This window comes from Gallinula chloropus, assembly GCF_964237585.1.
Source record: "Gallinula chloropus genome assembly, contig: HAP1_SCAFFOLD_383, whole genome shotgun sequence".
In the NCBI taxonomy this organism is placed as follows: Eukaryota; Metazoa; Chordata; class Aves; order Gruiformes; family Rallidae; genus Gallinula; species Gallinula chloropus.
The window spans coordinates 1-15,727 of NW_028168366.1; the positions used below are offsets into that span (position 1 = coordinate 1).

Genomic DNA, 15,727 nt, shown 5'->3' on the forward strand with positions numbered 1-15,727 from the left:
CTACAGAACCACCTTCATGTTGCGTTCCAGGGAGTGTACTGTGGATGTACAGGAAAGGTCTTTCCTGGTGAGACTGTCTATAACCACCGAAGATATTCGCCAGCTCTGCGCTGAGAAGTTCGAGGTGGACAAGCCAGCAGAGTGCAGCCCGTTTCTTGTTGTCGACGACACCTGGCAGCAGCTGACGGAGCATACCTGCCCTCGGGAAATGAAGGCTGAGTTGCACAGCTGTCCCCAACCCCAGGTCTTCCACTTTGTCTACAAATGTGTTAACAGAGATCTGTGTGGTGCCATTTGTCACAATGATGACTCCACGTTTTAAAAGCAGCAGCTCGTCGTTGGATTTCTGTTCCTCTTGTTAACGGCTGAAAACATCTTTGTTGGCTGGCATTCCTTAGGAGCCGAGACTGGTCTTAAACCAGGATTGCCCAGTAAAAATCCCTTAGCCACATCAGGCATAGCTTAGAAAACCCCATGTAAATCGTGCACAGGGCCGGTTATGCAGACTATTCCACCAGCGTGTTTGAGCGAACAGCCACAAGACTCTGCTGCAGCATATCATATCGTGGCCCTCGGCAGGTTGTCTGCTGTGGTGTGCAAATGTCTTATTTTTTTTTGCACCTGGCCTCTAGCCACATGTCATTTTGATTTATATACGTGTATGCTAGACAAGCATTGCAGTAAACTGGCTGGTGTTAGCTTGGGTTCGACTTGTCCCATTCAGGGCATCAGTTAACTCAGAATTACCTGGATGATTGATTGCATTCTTCCCTGTTTTTTTTTTTTTTGTTTTTGTTTTTTTTAATTACAGAAAATTGTGGGGGTTTATTATAGACATCTTGCAGCAGTTGCAGGTAGACTGTCAGGGTCGTCTTCTAAAAATATTTTTTCAGCTGTAAAGAATTCTGTAATTATGCATGTGATTTTAACATTCAATATACAAGAATAAGTCTCTTTCGGGTTTTGGCGTATTGCATTTAAGGTCTCTATGGTTTCTCCTCTTTTCCTGTTACAGGTGAGTTCTTGGGAGCTTGTGGTACCTGTAAGAAGGTCGTAGTATTGGCGCTGGTGATTTCATTGCCTTTATCTGAACTGGATGTACTGTTACCTGGGTTAGTGTTTCTATCCATTGGTTTAGACAGCCTTGTGGGTAGGAAGAGGAAGTTGAAAGAAAAGGATGTAGAGAAGGGGCAGAGAAAGAACGCAGAGAACCGAGTTTAGGATTAAAATGTGTTAGTCTGTCTGCTGGTGCAGGCTCCTCTCAGAAAATGAGCCAAGGAGGTTGGTAAGGTGTTTGTAGTTTTACTGATTTTTTTTTTTTTCCTGGTTTTTGTGGCTATAGGGGTTGGGTGGGTTGGTTTTTTTACAGGCTCTGGGATTTGTGGGGTTAGTGTGGGCTTGTGAGGATTTTCTGTTGGTTTGTTTTTTTTAACTGGGGTTCTAAGGGGGGGTTTTGGTTCTCTGACTTTTGAAGGCTTTGGGGTTCTGTGGGTTGCGGGTTTGGGGGAGGGCTAGGGGCTTCTGTGGTGTTTTGAGTTCCCGCAGCTTTTCTTGTGGGGTCTGGGGTTTGTGTGTGTCTTTAATGGGGGTTTGTGGCTTCTTTGGTTTTTGGGCTTTGTGGGGGTTTCTAGTTTGTGGGAATTCTTTGGGTATTTTGGTTTGGTTTTTCTTAGGCTGAGAGGCTTTAGGAGGAAAGCCTGTTCTGAGCGTGGTGTTCTCCTTGTAACAGAAGCAGGGTCTCACTGTGGCATGCCAGCTGTCGTGGCTAACAAGGGAGCTTTTTTGTTTTGTGTTGTTATAAATATTACAAGAGTTCCACTTTGTAAAATGCTTTTGTGATGAGTTCAGGCTACGTCTTGCATCCATTGAAAGCAGTATTTACTGGGGCTGAGTCTTCCTGTTTGGAGCTGAGGAAGGAAGTATGGATTGAATAACAATGTATTGGTTTTTGACCTGCAGATGGTGGAAGAAAGTGAGGAAAGACTAACAGAAGAGCAGATTGAGTCACTTCTCCAGGCAGTCTACCAGTCTTCTTCCAGGGGATCCAGAAGAACAGCCAAGAGACTTGGCAATGTTGGCTGAAGACGAAGGTGACCAAACCTTGGAGGCATCTCAGCCCAAAGCTGGCAACGGTTTCGACAGAGGAGAACCGGCTAACAATTTTCTGGGTTATACTTGGCAGCAGTTTACTGTTGTATTGGACATTGTTGTAAAATGCCTTAGAATTTTTATTATTCAGAGGTGATGAGGGAACCAGTTGTTTCCAAGAAAGCGTGGCCAAGGCCACTGTTGTTGTGGCATCTTTCCATCGATGGGGCTGGCAGCAGCTGAGTCAGGGCGGTTGGCTCTTTTTGGGGGACTATGGGGTCTTTACAGGGTCTCTTTTTGGTGGGGTCTAGGGCTTTTGGGGGGGGTTCTCTAAGGGGGGGTGTGGGGTTCTTTGAGGGGATCTTTATGGGGTCTCATTTTGGGGGGGATGTGAGGGGCTTGGGGGCGTCTTTAAGGAGTCTCAGGTTTTTTGGGGGGTGGTTAGGGTTCTTTATGGGGTCTGTTTGGGGGGTCTGGGTTTTTTGGGGGGGCTCTTTGGGGAGTTGGGGGGCCCTAAGGGCCTTTTTAGGGGATCGTGGGGGGGCTCTTTGAGGGGGGGGGGGGTGTCTCTGAGGGGTTCTGGGGGGGTCTCTCTAGGGTCTATTTTTGGGGTGTTGGGGGTTCCTTCGGGGGTCTTCTAGGGGGTCAGGGGCCATGGTGGGGTTCGAGGGCTCTCAGAGGGGTCGCAGTAGGGTTGGGAGGGGGGTTGAATTCGCTGGAGGAGATGGGGGGTTGTTAATGAGCGCAGGTCAGCGGCAGACGGGTAATTAGTGGGGCAGGGGGAGCCGAAAAGGGCCGAGCAGAGGCGGAGAGATACGAGCACTGGCGGAAAGGCCCGAGCGGGGATTCGAACACGGGGGTCCTCGGTGCTGCCGCCTTGCGGACACGCAGCGGTACTGCGCCCGGGTGGCGCAGCGCACGGAAGCCGCCGCGTTCTGCTGCCTCCGTGCACACTCGCCGCGTTCCTGCGCGGGTGCGCGCAGAGCCCGCTGCGTGCGGACTGCGGCCGGGCGGCGCAGCGCGAGCGGCAGGGCGCTTTAACGAGGGACGCCGCCATTGCGGGGCGGCCGCTCCCTCCCGGTGAGGGGGGGGTTCCGCCGCCCGTCGCGGGGTCGGCCGGGGCACTGTGAGGTCACCGGACGCTCCCTCCCGGAGAGGCGCCGGTACCCCTCCCCCCGCCCTCGCGGGATCGCTCGGTGCTGCCGCCTTGCGGACACGCAGCGGTACTGCGCCCGGGTGGCGCAGCGCACGGAAGCCGCAGCGCTCCGAAAGTTCCCTCCCGGTGAGGCGGGGTTTCCTTCGCCCGTCGCGGGGTCGGCCGGGGCACTGTCAGGTCCGGGGAACCCTCGAAGGTGATGGGACTCCCTCGGGGGGGGTCAGATTTTGGGAGGAGGGGCGCACGTGGCGGGGGCACTGTTAGGTGCGGGGATTCGAAGACGGGGTGAGGTCGCCCATCCGGGCGCTGACCGAACTGGTCCCTGCTTAGCTTCCCGAACGGGGCAGCTGTGCTGTGTAGCCCCCCCCCCAAGCTCGCGCCCCCAAACGGGGGCCCGGAAGCCCCCCGGCGGCCATTTTTCCGTCGGAGCCGCACGGAGATGGGCGCCGCCATGCCCGGAAGCCCCCCGGCGGCCATTTAACCGCCGGAGCCGCACGGAGATGGGCGCCGCCATGCACTAAATCCCCCGGCGGCCATATTTCCGCCGCAGCCGCACGGAGATGGGCGCCGCCATGCCCGGAAGCCCCCCCGGCGGACATTTAACCGCCGGAGCCGCACGGAGATGGGCGCCGCCATGCCCGGAAGCCCCCCGGCGGCCATTTTTCCGCCGGAGCCGCACGGAGATGGGCGCCGCCATGCCCGGAAGCCTCCCGGCGGCCATTTTTCCGCCAGAGCCGCACGGAGATGGGCGCCGCCATGCCCGGAAGCCCCCCAGCGGCCATTTTCCCGCCGGAGCCGCACGGAGATGGGCGCCGCCATGCCCGGAAGCTCCCCGGCGGCCATTTTTGCGCCGCAGCCGCACGGAGATGGGCGCCGCCATGCCCGGAAGCCCCCCGGCGGCCATTTTTCCGCCGGAGCCGCACGGAGATGGGCGCCGCCATTCCCGGAAGTCCCCCGGCGGCAATTTAACCGCCGGAGCCGCACGGAGATGGGCGCCGCCATGCCCGAAAGCTCCCCGGCGACCATTTTTGCGCCGGAGCCGCACGGAGATGGGCGCCGCCATGCCCGGAAGCCCCCCGGCGGCCATTTTTCCGCCGGAGCCGCACGGAGATGGGCGCCGCTATGCCCGGAAGCCCGCCGCCGGACATTTAACCGCCGGAGCCGCACGGAGATGGGCGCCGCCATGCTGAAAGCGATTTTTCCGCCGCAGCCGCACGGAGATGGGCGCCGCCACGCCCGGAAGCCCCCCGGCGGCCATTTTTCCGTCGGAGCCGCACGGAGATGGGCGCCGCTATGCCCGGAAGCCCGCCGCCGGACATTTAACCGCCGGAGCCGCACGGAGATGGGCGCCGCCATGCTGAAAGCGATTTTTCCGCCGGAGCCGCACGGAGATGGGCGCCGCCACGCCCGGAAGCCCCCCGGCGGCCATTTTTCCGCCGCAGCCGCACGGAGATGGGCGCCGCCATTCCCGGAAGCCCCCCGGCGGCCATTTAACCGCAGGAGCCGCACGGAGATGGGCGCCGCCATGCCCGGAAGTCCCCCGGCGGCCATTTTTCCGCCGGAGCCGCACGGAGATGGGCGCCGCCATTCCCGGAAGTCCCCCGGCGGCCATTTTTCCGCCGGAGCCGCACGGAGATGGGCGCCGCCATGCCCGGAAGCCCCCCGGCGGCCATTTTTCCGCCGGAGCCGCACGGAGATGGGCGCCGCCATTCCCGGAAGTCCCCCGGCGGCCATTTAACTGCCGGAGCTGCACGGAGATGGGCGCCGCCATGCACTAAATCCCCCGGCGGCCATTTAACCGCCGGAGCCGCACGGAGATGGGCGCCGCCATGCCCGGAATTCCCCCGGCGGCCATTTAACTGCCGGAGCTGCACGGAGATGGGCGCCGCCATGCACTAAATCCCCCGGCGGCCATTTAACCGCCGCAGCCGCACGGAGATGGGCGCCGCCATGCCCGGAATTCCCCCCGGCGGCCATTTTTCCGCCGGAGCAGCACAGACACGGGCGCCGCCATGCCCGAAAGACCGCGGCGGCAATTTTTGCCCCGGAGCCGCACGGAGATGGGCGCCGCCATGCTCGGAAGCCCCCCGGCGGCCATTTAACCGCCGGAGCTGCACGGAGATGGGCGCCGCCATTCCCCGAAGTCCCCCGGCGGCCATTTAACCGCCGCAGCCGCACGGAGATGGGCGCCGCCATGCCCGGAAGCCCCCCGGCGGCCATTTTTCCGCCGGAGCCGCACGGAGATGGGCGCCGCCATGCCCGGAAGCCCCCCGGCGGCCATTTTTCCGCCGGAGCCGCACGGAGATGGGCGCCGCCATGCCCGGAAGCCCCCCGGCGGCCATTTAACCGCCGGAGCCGCACCGAGATGGGCGCCGCCATGCCCGGAAGCCCCCCGGCGGCCATTTTTCCGCCGGAGCCGCACGGAGATGCGCGCCGCTATGCCCGGAAGCCCGCCGCCGGACATTTAACCGCCGGAGCCGCACGGAGATGGGCGCCGCCATGCTGGAAGCCATTTTTCCGCCGTAGCCGCACGGAAATGGGCGCCGCCACGCCCGGAAGCCTCCCGGCGGCCATTTTTCCGCCGCAGCCGCACGGAGATGGGCGCCGCCATTCCCGGAAGTCCCCCGGCGGCCATTTTTCCGCCGGAGCCGCACGGAGATGGGCGCGGCCATGCCCGGAAGCCCCCCGGCGGCCATTTTCCCGCCGCAGCCGCACGGATAAGGGCGCCGCCATGCCCGAATACCCCCGGCGGCCATTTTTCCCCCGGGGCCGCACGGAGATGGGCGCCGCCATACCCGAAACCCCCCCGGCGGCCATTTTTCCGCCGCAGCCGCACGGAGATGGGCGCCGCCATGCCCGGAAGCTCTCCGGCGGCCATTTTATCGCAGCAGCCGCACGGAGATGGGCGCCGCCATGCCCGGAAGCCCCCCGGCGGCCATTTCCCCTCCGGAGCCGCACGGCGATGGGCGCCGCCATTCCCGGAAGTCCCCCGGCGGATATTTAACCACCGCAGCCGCACGGACATGGGCGCCGCCATACCCGGAAGCCCCCCGGCGGCCATTTAACCGCAGGAGCCGCACGGAGATGGGCGCCGCCATGCCCGGAATTCCCCCCGGCGGCCATTTTTCCGCCGGAGCCGCACGGAGATGGGCGGCGCCATGCCCGAAAGACCGCGGCGGCAATTTTTGCCCCGGAGCCGCACGGAGATGGGCGCCGCCATTCCCGGAAGTCCCCCGGCGGCCATTTAACCGCCGCAGCCGCACGGACATGGGCGCCGCCATGCCCGGAAGCCCCCCGGCGGCCATTTTTCCGCCGGAGCCCCACGGAGATGAGCGCCGCCATTCCCGTAAGTCCCCCGGTGGCCATTTTTCCGCCGGAGCCGCACGGAGATGGGCGCCGCCATGCCCGGAAGCCCCCCGGCGGCCATATTTCCGCCGCAGCCGCACGGAGATGGGCGCCGCCATGCCCGGAAGCCCCCCGGCGGCCATTTAACCGCAGGAGCCGCACGGAGATGGGCGCCGCCATGCCCGCAATTCCCCCCGGCGGCCATTTTTCCGCCGGAGCCGCACGGAGATGGGCGGCGCCATGCCCGAAAGACCGCGGCGGCAATTTTTGCCCCGGAGCCGCACGGAGATGGGCGCCGCCATTCCCGGAAGTCCCCCGTCCGCCATTTAACCGCCGCAGCCGCACGGACATGGGCGCCGCCATGCCCGGAAGTCCCCCGGCGGCCATTTTTGCGCCGGAGCCGCACGGAGATGGGCGCCGCCATGCCCGGAAGCCATTTTTCCGACGGAGCCGCACGGAGATGGGCGCCGCCATACCCGAAAGCCCCCCGGCGGCCGTTTTTCCGCCGGAGCCGCACGGAGATGGGCGCCGCCATACCCGAAAGCCCCCCGGCGGCCATTTTTCCGCCGGAGCCGCACGGAGATGGGCGCCGCCATGCCCGGAAGTCCCCCGGCGGCCATTTAACGCCGGAGCCGCACGGAGATGGGCGCCGCCATGCCCGGAAGGCATTTTTCCGCCGGAGCTGCACGGATAAGGGCGCCGCCATGCCCGGAAGCTCCCCGGCGGCCATTTTTCCTCCGGAGCCGCACGGAGATGGGCGCCGACATTCCCGGAAGTCCCCCGGCGACCATTTAACCGCCGGAGCCGAACGGAGATGGGCGCCGCCATGCACGAAATCCCCCGGCGGCCATATTTCCGCAGCAGCCGCACGGAGATGGGAGCCGCCATGCCCGGAAGCCCCCCGGCGGCCATTTAACCGCCGCAGCCGCACGGAGATGGGCGCCGCCATGCCCGAAGCCCCCCGGCGGCCATTTTTCCGCCGGAGCCGCACGGAGACGGGCGCCGCCATTCCCGGAAGTCCCCCGGCGGCCATTTAACCGCCGGACCCGCACGGAGATGGGCGCCGCCATGCCCGGAAGCCCCCCGGCGGCCATTTTTCCGCCGGAGCTGCACGGAGATGGGCGCCGCCATGCCCGGAAGCCCCCCGGCGGCCATTTAACCGCCGGAGCCGCACGGAGATTGGCGCCGCCATGCTCGGAATCCCCCCGGCGGCCATTTTTCAGTCACAGCCGCACGGAGATGGGCGCCGCCATGCCCGGAAGCCCCCCGGCGGCCATTTTTCCGCCGGAGCCCCACGGAGATGAGCGCCGCCATGCCCGGAAGTCCCCCGGCGGCCATTTTTCCGCCGGAGCCGCACGGAGATGAGCGCCGCCATGCCCGGAAGCCCCCCGGCGGCCATTTAACCGCCGGAGCCGCACGGAGATGGGCGCCGCCATGCCCGGAAGCCCCCCGGCGGCCATTTAACCGCCGGAGCCGCACGGAGATGGGCGCCGCCATGCCCGGAAGCCCCCCGGCGGCCATTTAACCGCCGGAGCCGCACGGAGATGGGCGCCGCCATGCCCGGAAGCCCCCCGGCGGCCATTTAACCGCCGGAACACCATCGAGATTGTCGCCGCCATGCCCGGAAGTTCTCCGACGCCCATTTTACCGCCGGAACACCATCGAGAGTTTACTCTCTATTCCGGGAAGTCCTTCGACAGCCATTTTACCCCCGAAGTACCACAGACAACTTCATCTTTATGCTCGGAAGATGTCTGACGGCCATTTTACTGGAGAGATATCGTATGGTTTTATGTTGTCTTACCAGCTTCTTTTTCTCAGTCATCAATTGCTCCCTCTCTGCTCTTTAGTATGTCATAGTTGTTTTGTGTGTGTGCTCGGGGACGAGGTTGAGTTGGGAGAGGTTGAATTTTTTTTTTTTTTTTTTAGGCGAGTTGAGGGTTTGTATGGAGTTTTTTTGTTGTTTGTGGGTTTTTTTTTTGGGTTTGTGTGTTTATTTGCGTCTAGGGTTTGTGTAAATTTGTGGTTTTTTTTTTTAAATTGGTTTTTGGTATTTGCGTTGGTGAATTGTGTGTGCTTGTGGGGTTTGGCAGTTTGTAGGGTGTCCTGGTTCAGCCCCAGGCAGCAGCTGATCTCCACATGCCGCTCGCTCCCCCCTACCACAGCAGGAATGACAGAATTACTCGGTTGGGAAAGACTTTTGAGATCATGGAGTCCAACCGTACCTGTCCTCTACTAAACCAGGAGAAACACACAAAGGCCTCACGGGCTGGGATAAGGAGAGTTTACGGACACGGCACAGTGAGGGGAGCAACAACAGAGTCTGTGACAGAAAACATAAACAAACATAGAAAACATATCAGCCTCTGATAACTTAGAGTACTTCATGGATGCTGGACCACACACAGACTGTGTCAGCACCACACAGCCCCACTCCTCCTTGACCTGCCCCTTTTATGGGTGGTGTAGTGTCACGTGGTATGGAAAGCAGTCTGGGCCACCTCAGGTCAACTGTGCTGGCTCCTTGTGAAACTTAACTCTGTCCTGGCTGGAACCAGGACAGGGTTTACTTTGGTTGTGGCTATTTTTGCTTACTTGTTTTGTTCATCTCTCTCTGACTGACTGTCCCTATTTTTTAATTCCTTCCTCTACCTGTCTAAGACAGTATGGACTTTTTCCTGCCTCTCTTCCTATCTGCCTGCCGCTTCTTTCTCTGTATCTGACAAGCTCCCTGTCTCCATCTTTCTCTGGCTGCACCCTTCCCCATGTCCTGCTTTCTTGCTACAGCCCAGCTATCACACTGGCACCACTTTTCTAACATTCTGTACTGTAGTGTTCTGCTCCTCAATTGTTGGTAGCGTCTTCCACCTTGGCATAGCAGCCCATATCTCCAGCAGCCTGCTAGGCCAGCTGTCCGTTTCCCACTGGACTGCGGAGCACAACTCTGGGAATGAGTGCTGAGGTACCTTGGAGTGGCCTCTGGAACAAAGTGACTCCCAGGACTGGTTCCATGCTGAATAAACACCTGCAGCCTTTGACCTCCTGGCTGCATCTGCTTGTCCTTTGTCCTGGGGAAAGGGCTTTGAGGGAGGCCAGGGGATGAGTTGTTGAGGATCAGGCAGTGCCACTGGCCCCATCTGCCCTGCCCCCATCTCTTTCCCATGCTGCTGTGATTTTCTTTGCTTCCCTTTACCTTTTCTCTTCTCTCTTTTCTTCTGCCCTGCTTCCTCTTTCTCTATCCCTCTTGTACTCATTCTCCCTTTTATTTTAACCTTTATGCTTTTGCCCTGCTTTCTCTCAGCATTTTTTCCTCATCCTCTATCTCGGTCCTGTAGCTGCTCATTGTTTCTTCTTTTTCCATTTCTTTGCCCTGAACTGCATCAATCTATCTTCTTTTTTCTTTTTCTCTTTCTCACCTTTCCATATCCCCCTGCCTCCCCCTGCACCCCTCTCCTATCCCCCTATCCTCCACCACTCCTACCACCCTTTTTTTTTACTTGTTCTTTTCCTCTCTATACCTGTACATGCCGCTCCATGTCCTGGCTTTTTATCTCTCTCTCCCCCCCCGCCCTCAATTTCTCTTTTCATTTTTATCTTTATCCTTCTCTCTGCAGTTTGGTGTCATTTTCATTCTGCATCGCACTGTTCTTCTCTCTTACTCTCTCTGAGCCTTTGTCCTGCTTTCTGTTCCTGTTTCTGTTTTTTCCTCTCCTGTTCCATCTTTCTGTCATTTTTCACTGGCACTTTCATTGGCTCTCTCCCAGCATCCTCCTCTGAGTCCACCTGTTTTTTGTATTGTCCCACTTTTTATCTACCTGTCCCTCACATGTTTTCTGTGCCCTTTGTTGTGTCTTTCTGTCTTTCCTTGTCCCTCTGGCCTTCTGCCAGTGATGGTGATGTGGTTTTTTTTCCTCATCCTCCCCCCCCCCCCCCTTTGTCCATCTCTCTGCCTCGGTCCTGTTACTGGCCTGCTCTCTCTCCATCTCTAATATTTCATTCTAATGCCTTTCCGGCTTCCTTTCCTGTCCATTTTCTTTTCTTCCCTAACTTTATGTCTGTACATTTCCACCCCACTGGCTGTCCTATCATTTGTTGCTATATCCTCCTGCCCAGTTCACTGTCCCATTATTCCCTCCTGTCCTGCTTCCTGGTCTATTTTTCTTCTACCACAGTTCATCACTGTTTTTTCCCTTCCATTTCTTTGGTTTGATTTGTCTCTCTCTTCTCCGCCCAGCACTGCCTCCCTGCCCCACCTCCTTCTGACTTGTTCTGTACTTTTCTCTTCTTCCTGCCTTTTTTTTTCTTTTCTTTTTAATCTATGTGTTCTGCTCCCTTCTTGTCATTTCCTTTCCCTCATTTCTGCTCTCTGACCATGTTTTTCTTTTGCCACATCCCTGCAGGTCTCCTCATGCCTTTTGAATTATTTTTCCATCTCGTTGCCCTTTCTCCTGTACCTCTTTATGTGTTCCTTAATAATGCTCATGTTTTTTTCTCCTGCTGTTCCTCTGTCTTGTTCCCCGTTGCTGTATTTTCATTCTCTGTGTCTGCTGCTCCAGTAACAGCTGACAAGTTGTCCTCAAGGAAGGGTTACTGTACAGACACCAAGCCCCAGAACAGACTCACTTCTGGGCTTTACACACACTAATCAATAACCACTTGCTGTCCTTTTTGCACTCATGGCTGTGTTTGTAGTCCTTTGTGCTTGCAAGTAGCTGTCACAGAGTCAGGTTACACAGTGAGTATAAGGGCCACTGCTACAGCTGTGGGCTGGTGCCAGAGGAGCCTGGCAGGGGGTGGGTGAGCAGTGAGGGTGATGAAGAAGACCCCTCTCTGTAAAAGGGCTACAGTTGTCATTAGCATCGATTGGGGAAACAGTGGCATCTCAAAATGCTCTGGCAGAAGACGGGATTGTTGTCTGAGGAGAGATACAGTCCTCTCTATGGATGAATTGCTTGTTCTTTCCCTCTCTTGTTTGCAGCATCTCATTTTTTGTGTCCTCATTTGTCATTCTTTCATCTGGGACAGAGTTAGTTTTCTTTCTAGCAGATGGTATAGTGTGATGTATCACTAGTATTTTAATTCTTGCCAAGCAGTCAAGGGTTCCTCAGATTCTCATAGCAGCTTGCTGACAAGAAGGTTAGGGGCACCTGAGAAGTCAGAAATGGACAGGGCCAGGACAGCTGCCTGGAACTGGCCAAAGGGATAATCCAAGTGTATGATATCATACTCTGAGTATAACTGAGGGGGGCAGGCAACTCAGGAGCATTGGCTCTGGCTGGTGAACAGTTGTGCTGTGTATTGCTTGTACATTCTTTTATTATTACTATTGTCTTTAATTTTTTTCCTATTAAACTGTTTCTATCTCAAGCCATGAGTTTTATGCTTTTCTTTTTGATTAGCTTCCCACCCCCCCTCACTGGAGAGGAGTAAACCAGCAAATGGCTGTGTGGTTAACTCTCTGCCAGGTTAAATCCATCTCTCATTAGCCACATCCTGCTTTCATCTCCTTGTCTCACAACTCTTTTCTACATCCTGCTATCCTTCCTCCCACTTTTCATTTTTCTCTCTCTGTCTTCTGCTGTATTTGGGTGCTGAGCCTTGTATCCAACTCACTACCAGGATTTGTTATGTGCACTAAGGAGTAAAATTTTCCTGTCACTTCTGGATGTGTTTGCAGCCCTCGGATGCAGAGCCTGTGGCTGTGGACAGGTGCAGGGATGATGTGCTGGATGATGTGCTGTGTGGCTACAGCTGGGGCAGCCCCAGGCATGGCCAATGAGGCTGAGGGAGGGGCCAGCCCTGGTCCATGAAGGGGCTCCAGCTGTACAAATAAAAAATATTTACATACCAAGTTGCAGCATCAATATGACAGATGCAGTAAAAGTGGCAATTATTGGTTTCAGTAAGAGTCCCTTTCTCCATTCAGCACTTTGCAATCCATAAATTTAAGTCAGAAAACCCATTCCTGCCTTTGAATCTTCTGCAGACAGGACTCTCCCCTTTCCCAGGGGACTGTGGGAAGGGTGTTGGGTGGGGCCAGGGGTATATGAGCAGCTGGCCTTGGCCTAGGCTGCTTACTTTTCTGAAGGTTTTCTTTGGGGTTAGTGCTTTCTCTGTCTTTTGGCAGATGGAGCTTTGTAGTTGGCTTGGCTTTTTAGGAACGTGTATCTGCAATGGCTTGGCTGTTTGGGGAGATATATCTGAGGTAAGAACTTCAGGTTAAGCAGCATGTATATAATGGAAAGCATCTTTGTGTGTAGTTTTGAGTGTTTATGTTTTCAGGGGATTGTAAAGTGACTTTTTTATTATCATTTTTGCTTTGTTCTGTATGCTGTAAGCTGTGAGTATTGTTTCTAACAGGCCTAATGATGAGATTTTTCTAGTTGGGATTAGCGTGAGCATCTTGTCCACATACTGAGTTTTAGTCTTTTCCTATAAAGTAGTGGGTATCAAAGGTGTAGTATCTTCTGGGTTTCAGGACAGCTCATGGCTTTCCTAGATGTTCCCAGAGTCACAGGGTTTTGTGGCTTTTCTTGTGGGGTCTGAGGTTTGTGGGTGTTTCTAAATGGGTTTTGTAGCTTCTTTGGGTTTTGGGCTTTGTGGGGGTTCTTTGGGTATTTTAGTCTGCTCATTTTTCCTGTTGCCAGCTTTTAACTGGTGGAGAGAAGCATCAAGGTGGTGAAGGTCTCTTGCTGGTGTTAGAAGCTGGTAGGGAGTTGCTTTTTCTGCTGCTGTGCAGATCTCTACCTGCCTCCTGCCCATTCCTTTTTCTTTTTTTCCCCAACATGGAGAAAGGAGACTGAGGAGGGAGACCTCCTCATATTCTATGGCTTCCTTACGGGGGGAGGCACTGATTTCTCTTTGGTGACTAGTGACTGAACCTGAGGGAATGTTGTGAAGCTGCAACAGGGGTTGTTTAGGTTGGATATTAGGAAGAGGCTCTTTACTCATAGGACGGTCAGGCATTGGAACAGGCTTTTCAGGGAAGTGGTCACAGCACCCCACTCGACTGAGGTCAAGTGTCTGGATGATGCACCGAGTCAGATGCTCTGACTTGGCTGGTCCTGTGTGGAGCAAGGAGTTGGACTTGATGATCCTTATGGGTCCCTTCCAACTCAGGATATTCTACGATCATCTGCTTCTTTCTTGCTCTCTCTGCCAGCCCATCTACCTTTCCGGTTCCCCAAATCTTAAATATTAATCTCTTGCCACATCTGTCTGTGCCACTTTGCCTGATAATCAGTCTTTCATCCCAAATATGGGGTTTTTAAAAAGTTTTATTTTGTATTGTATTTTTAGGGGGTTGTAAGATGACCCTATACAATTATCTATTGGTCTTTGGTTCTAAGCGTGTGGTCTTTTACTGACTTTCCTGACCATACAGAAGATAGAACCTCACCTTTTATTAACTAACATTGCTCTGTAATGTTTAAGTCCTGAGCATCGCTTCTCCTAGCAGGCACAATGATGAGATTGTCTAGGTGGGGTTAGGATGAGCCTTTTATCTGCCTGTAGAGCCTTAGCCTTTCCCAACAAAATAACGGGGACCAAATACGTAGCATTTTCCCGGTTCCCAGTCAGCTCACGACATTCCTAACAGTTCCCAGAGCACCGTGGGTTTTTTTCTAGCTCATTTGGAGGCCACAGCAGGCCCCTCATGGACTATAAGCATTAGCCCTTTATTAAGGCAGAGTAGAGAATGTTTTTAGCAAGAATCCTTTTCTCCATTCAGCATTGATTCTCTGATAAACAACTTGGGTCACAAGAGCCACACCTGCTCCTCCAGCTGCTTTTAATCACTCTGCAGGCAGCATCATCCCCTTTCCCAGGCCACTGTGGGAAGGGCAGTGGGTGGAGCCTGGGGTATATAAGGCACCTGCCTTGCCTTTGGCAGCTCATTCTACTCTCTGTCTCCTGTCATAGTGTTCTGGTTTTCATTCTGCAGCTGAAGCATTGGAGTTGCTGCTGTTGTCTTGGTTCGTGCGTTCAAGGTAAGTGTTTTGCAACTAGCTAAGTGTGGCCAGTGTCTACCTAGTCAAGTGTACTTATTTATGAAGCTTGAGTTGCGTTTAGTTTGTGTCTTTTGTGTTGCCTTTGCCAGGGCAACTCAATCCTATCAGGTTAGCTGTCTGTCTTTTGCTTCTGGGTGCACAGCATTTTACCGGCGTTCCTGACTTTGCACAAGATGGACTGTTGGGGTTTTATTTCACCAGCTTTGCTCTTTAAACTGTGAGCCGTTAGCACCGCTTCTATTACTAGGTCTGATGATAAGCTTATCCAGCTAGGGCTTGAGTAAGCTGCTTGCTTGCGTATAGGCTTTTAGCATTTCCTAATAAAGTCATGGGTATCAAAGGCAACTCTCTTCCGGGTTACGGGACAGTTTATGGCTTTTCCTCATTGTTTTCAGAACTGTGATCCTTTTAGAACCAGTGCAGTTTGCAGCAGGTCCTTTGTTGACTTATAAGTATTGGGACTGGATTTCTCCTACGGCATGTTACTGGCTTTAGACTTTGGTGGAAGGCGTTGTACGCAATACCCGCAGCATGGCTCCATTGAGCAGATCCTATCAGTGAAGGTCTAACTGCTGTTTCTTATGTTTTACAGGTGGCACCTGAGGGTCGCCTCCAGTGTGCATCTCCGTTTCTCTCAAGAATGGATTTGGGATCCCTGGACTTTTCAATGCTAAGTCGAGGGAGTAGGAGAAAAGGGCAAGATGGGGAGCGGCAGTGGAGAGGGTGCCTGCGTTGCGGGGTGTTATTAGGCATCCCTTGTTTATTTTATAGCCCTGGCACGAACCTCGGCGCAGGCACTTGTAAATGGCGGAGGCTGCGAGCGATCGGTCAGGTAAGGGAATGGGAGCTGGGAACGGGTTCCGGGCAGTCTCTTGGCATGTGGCCTTCTGCTTTGTTACCTGCGGGCCCCATAGAGAGCATCATTGGGACATAGCCACGTGTCTGAGTGCACTGAGAAGGTGAAGCGGTTGTCGTCTGTGTTGGTGTCTAACACCGAAGCATCACATGGCAGGTAGATGGAGCGTTTGGCTCTGATTTTACAGATGCTGCACAGTCACCTTGCGCCGTGTGCCTCTGTATTGGGGTGGTATAATGCATAGTGTGCCTGTATTGCCTTGTGCCTTGC

The 15,727-nt window shown here is 55.5% G+C and overlaps 1 long non-coding RNA gene across 1 annotated transcript; it reads left to right on the forward strand.

The window, feature by feature from the left end:
- The first annotated feature begins 24 nt into the window (after nucleotides 1–24).
- Nucleotides 25–2,286, forward strand: LOC311204565. The gene is made up of 3 exons (XR_014618073.1): nucleotides 25–244; nucleotides 1,016–1,112; nucleotides 1,960–2,286. It is a non-coding gene; the product is annotated as an uncharacterized lncRNA (long non-coding RNA).
- Nucleotides 2,287–15,727: the final 13,441 nt, after the last annotated feature.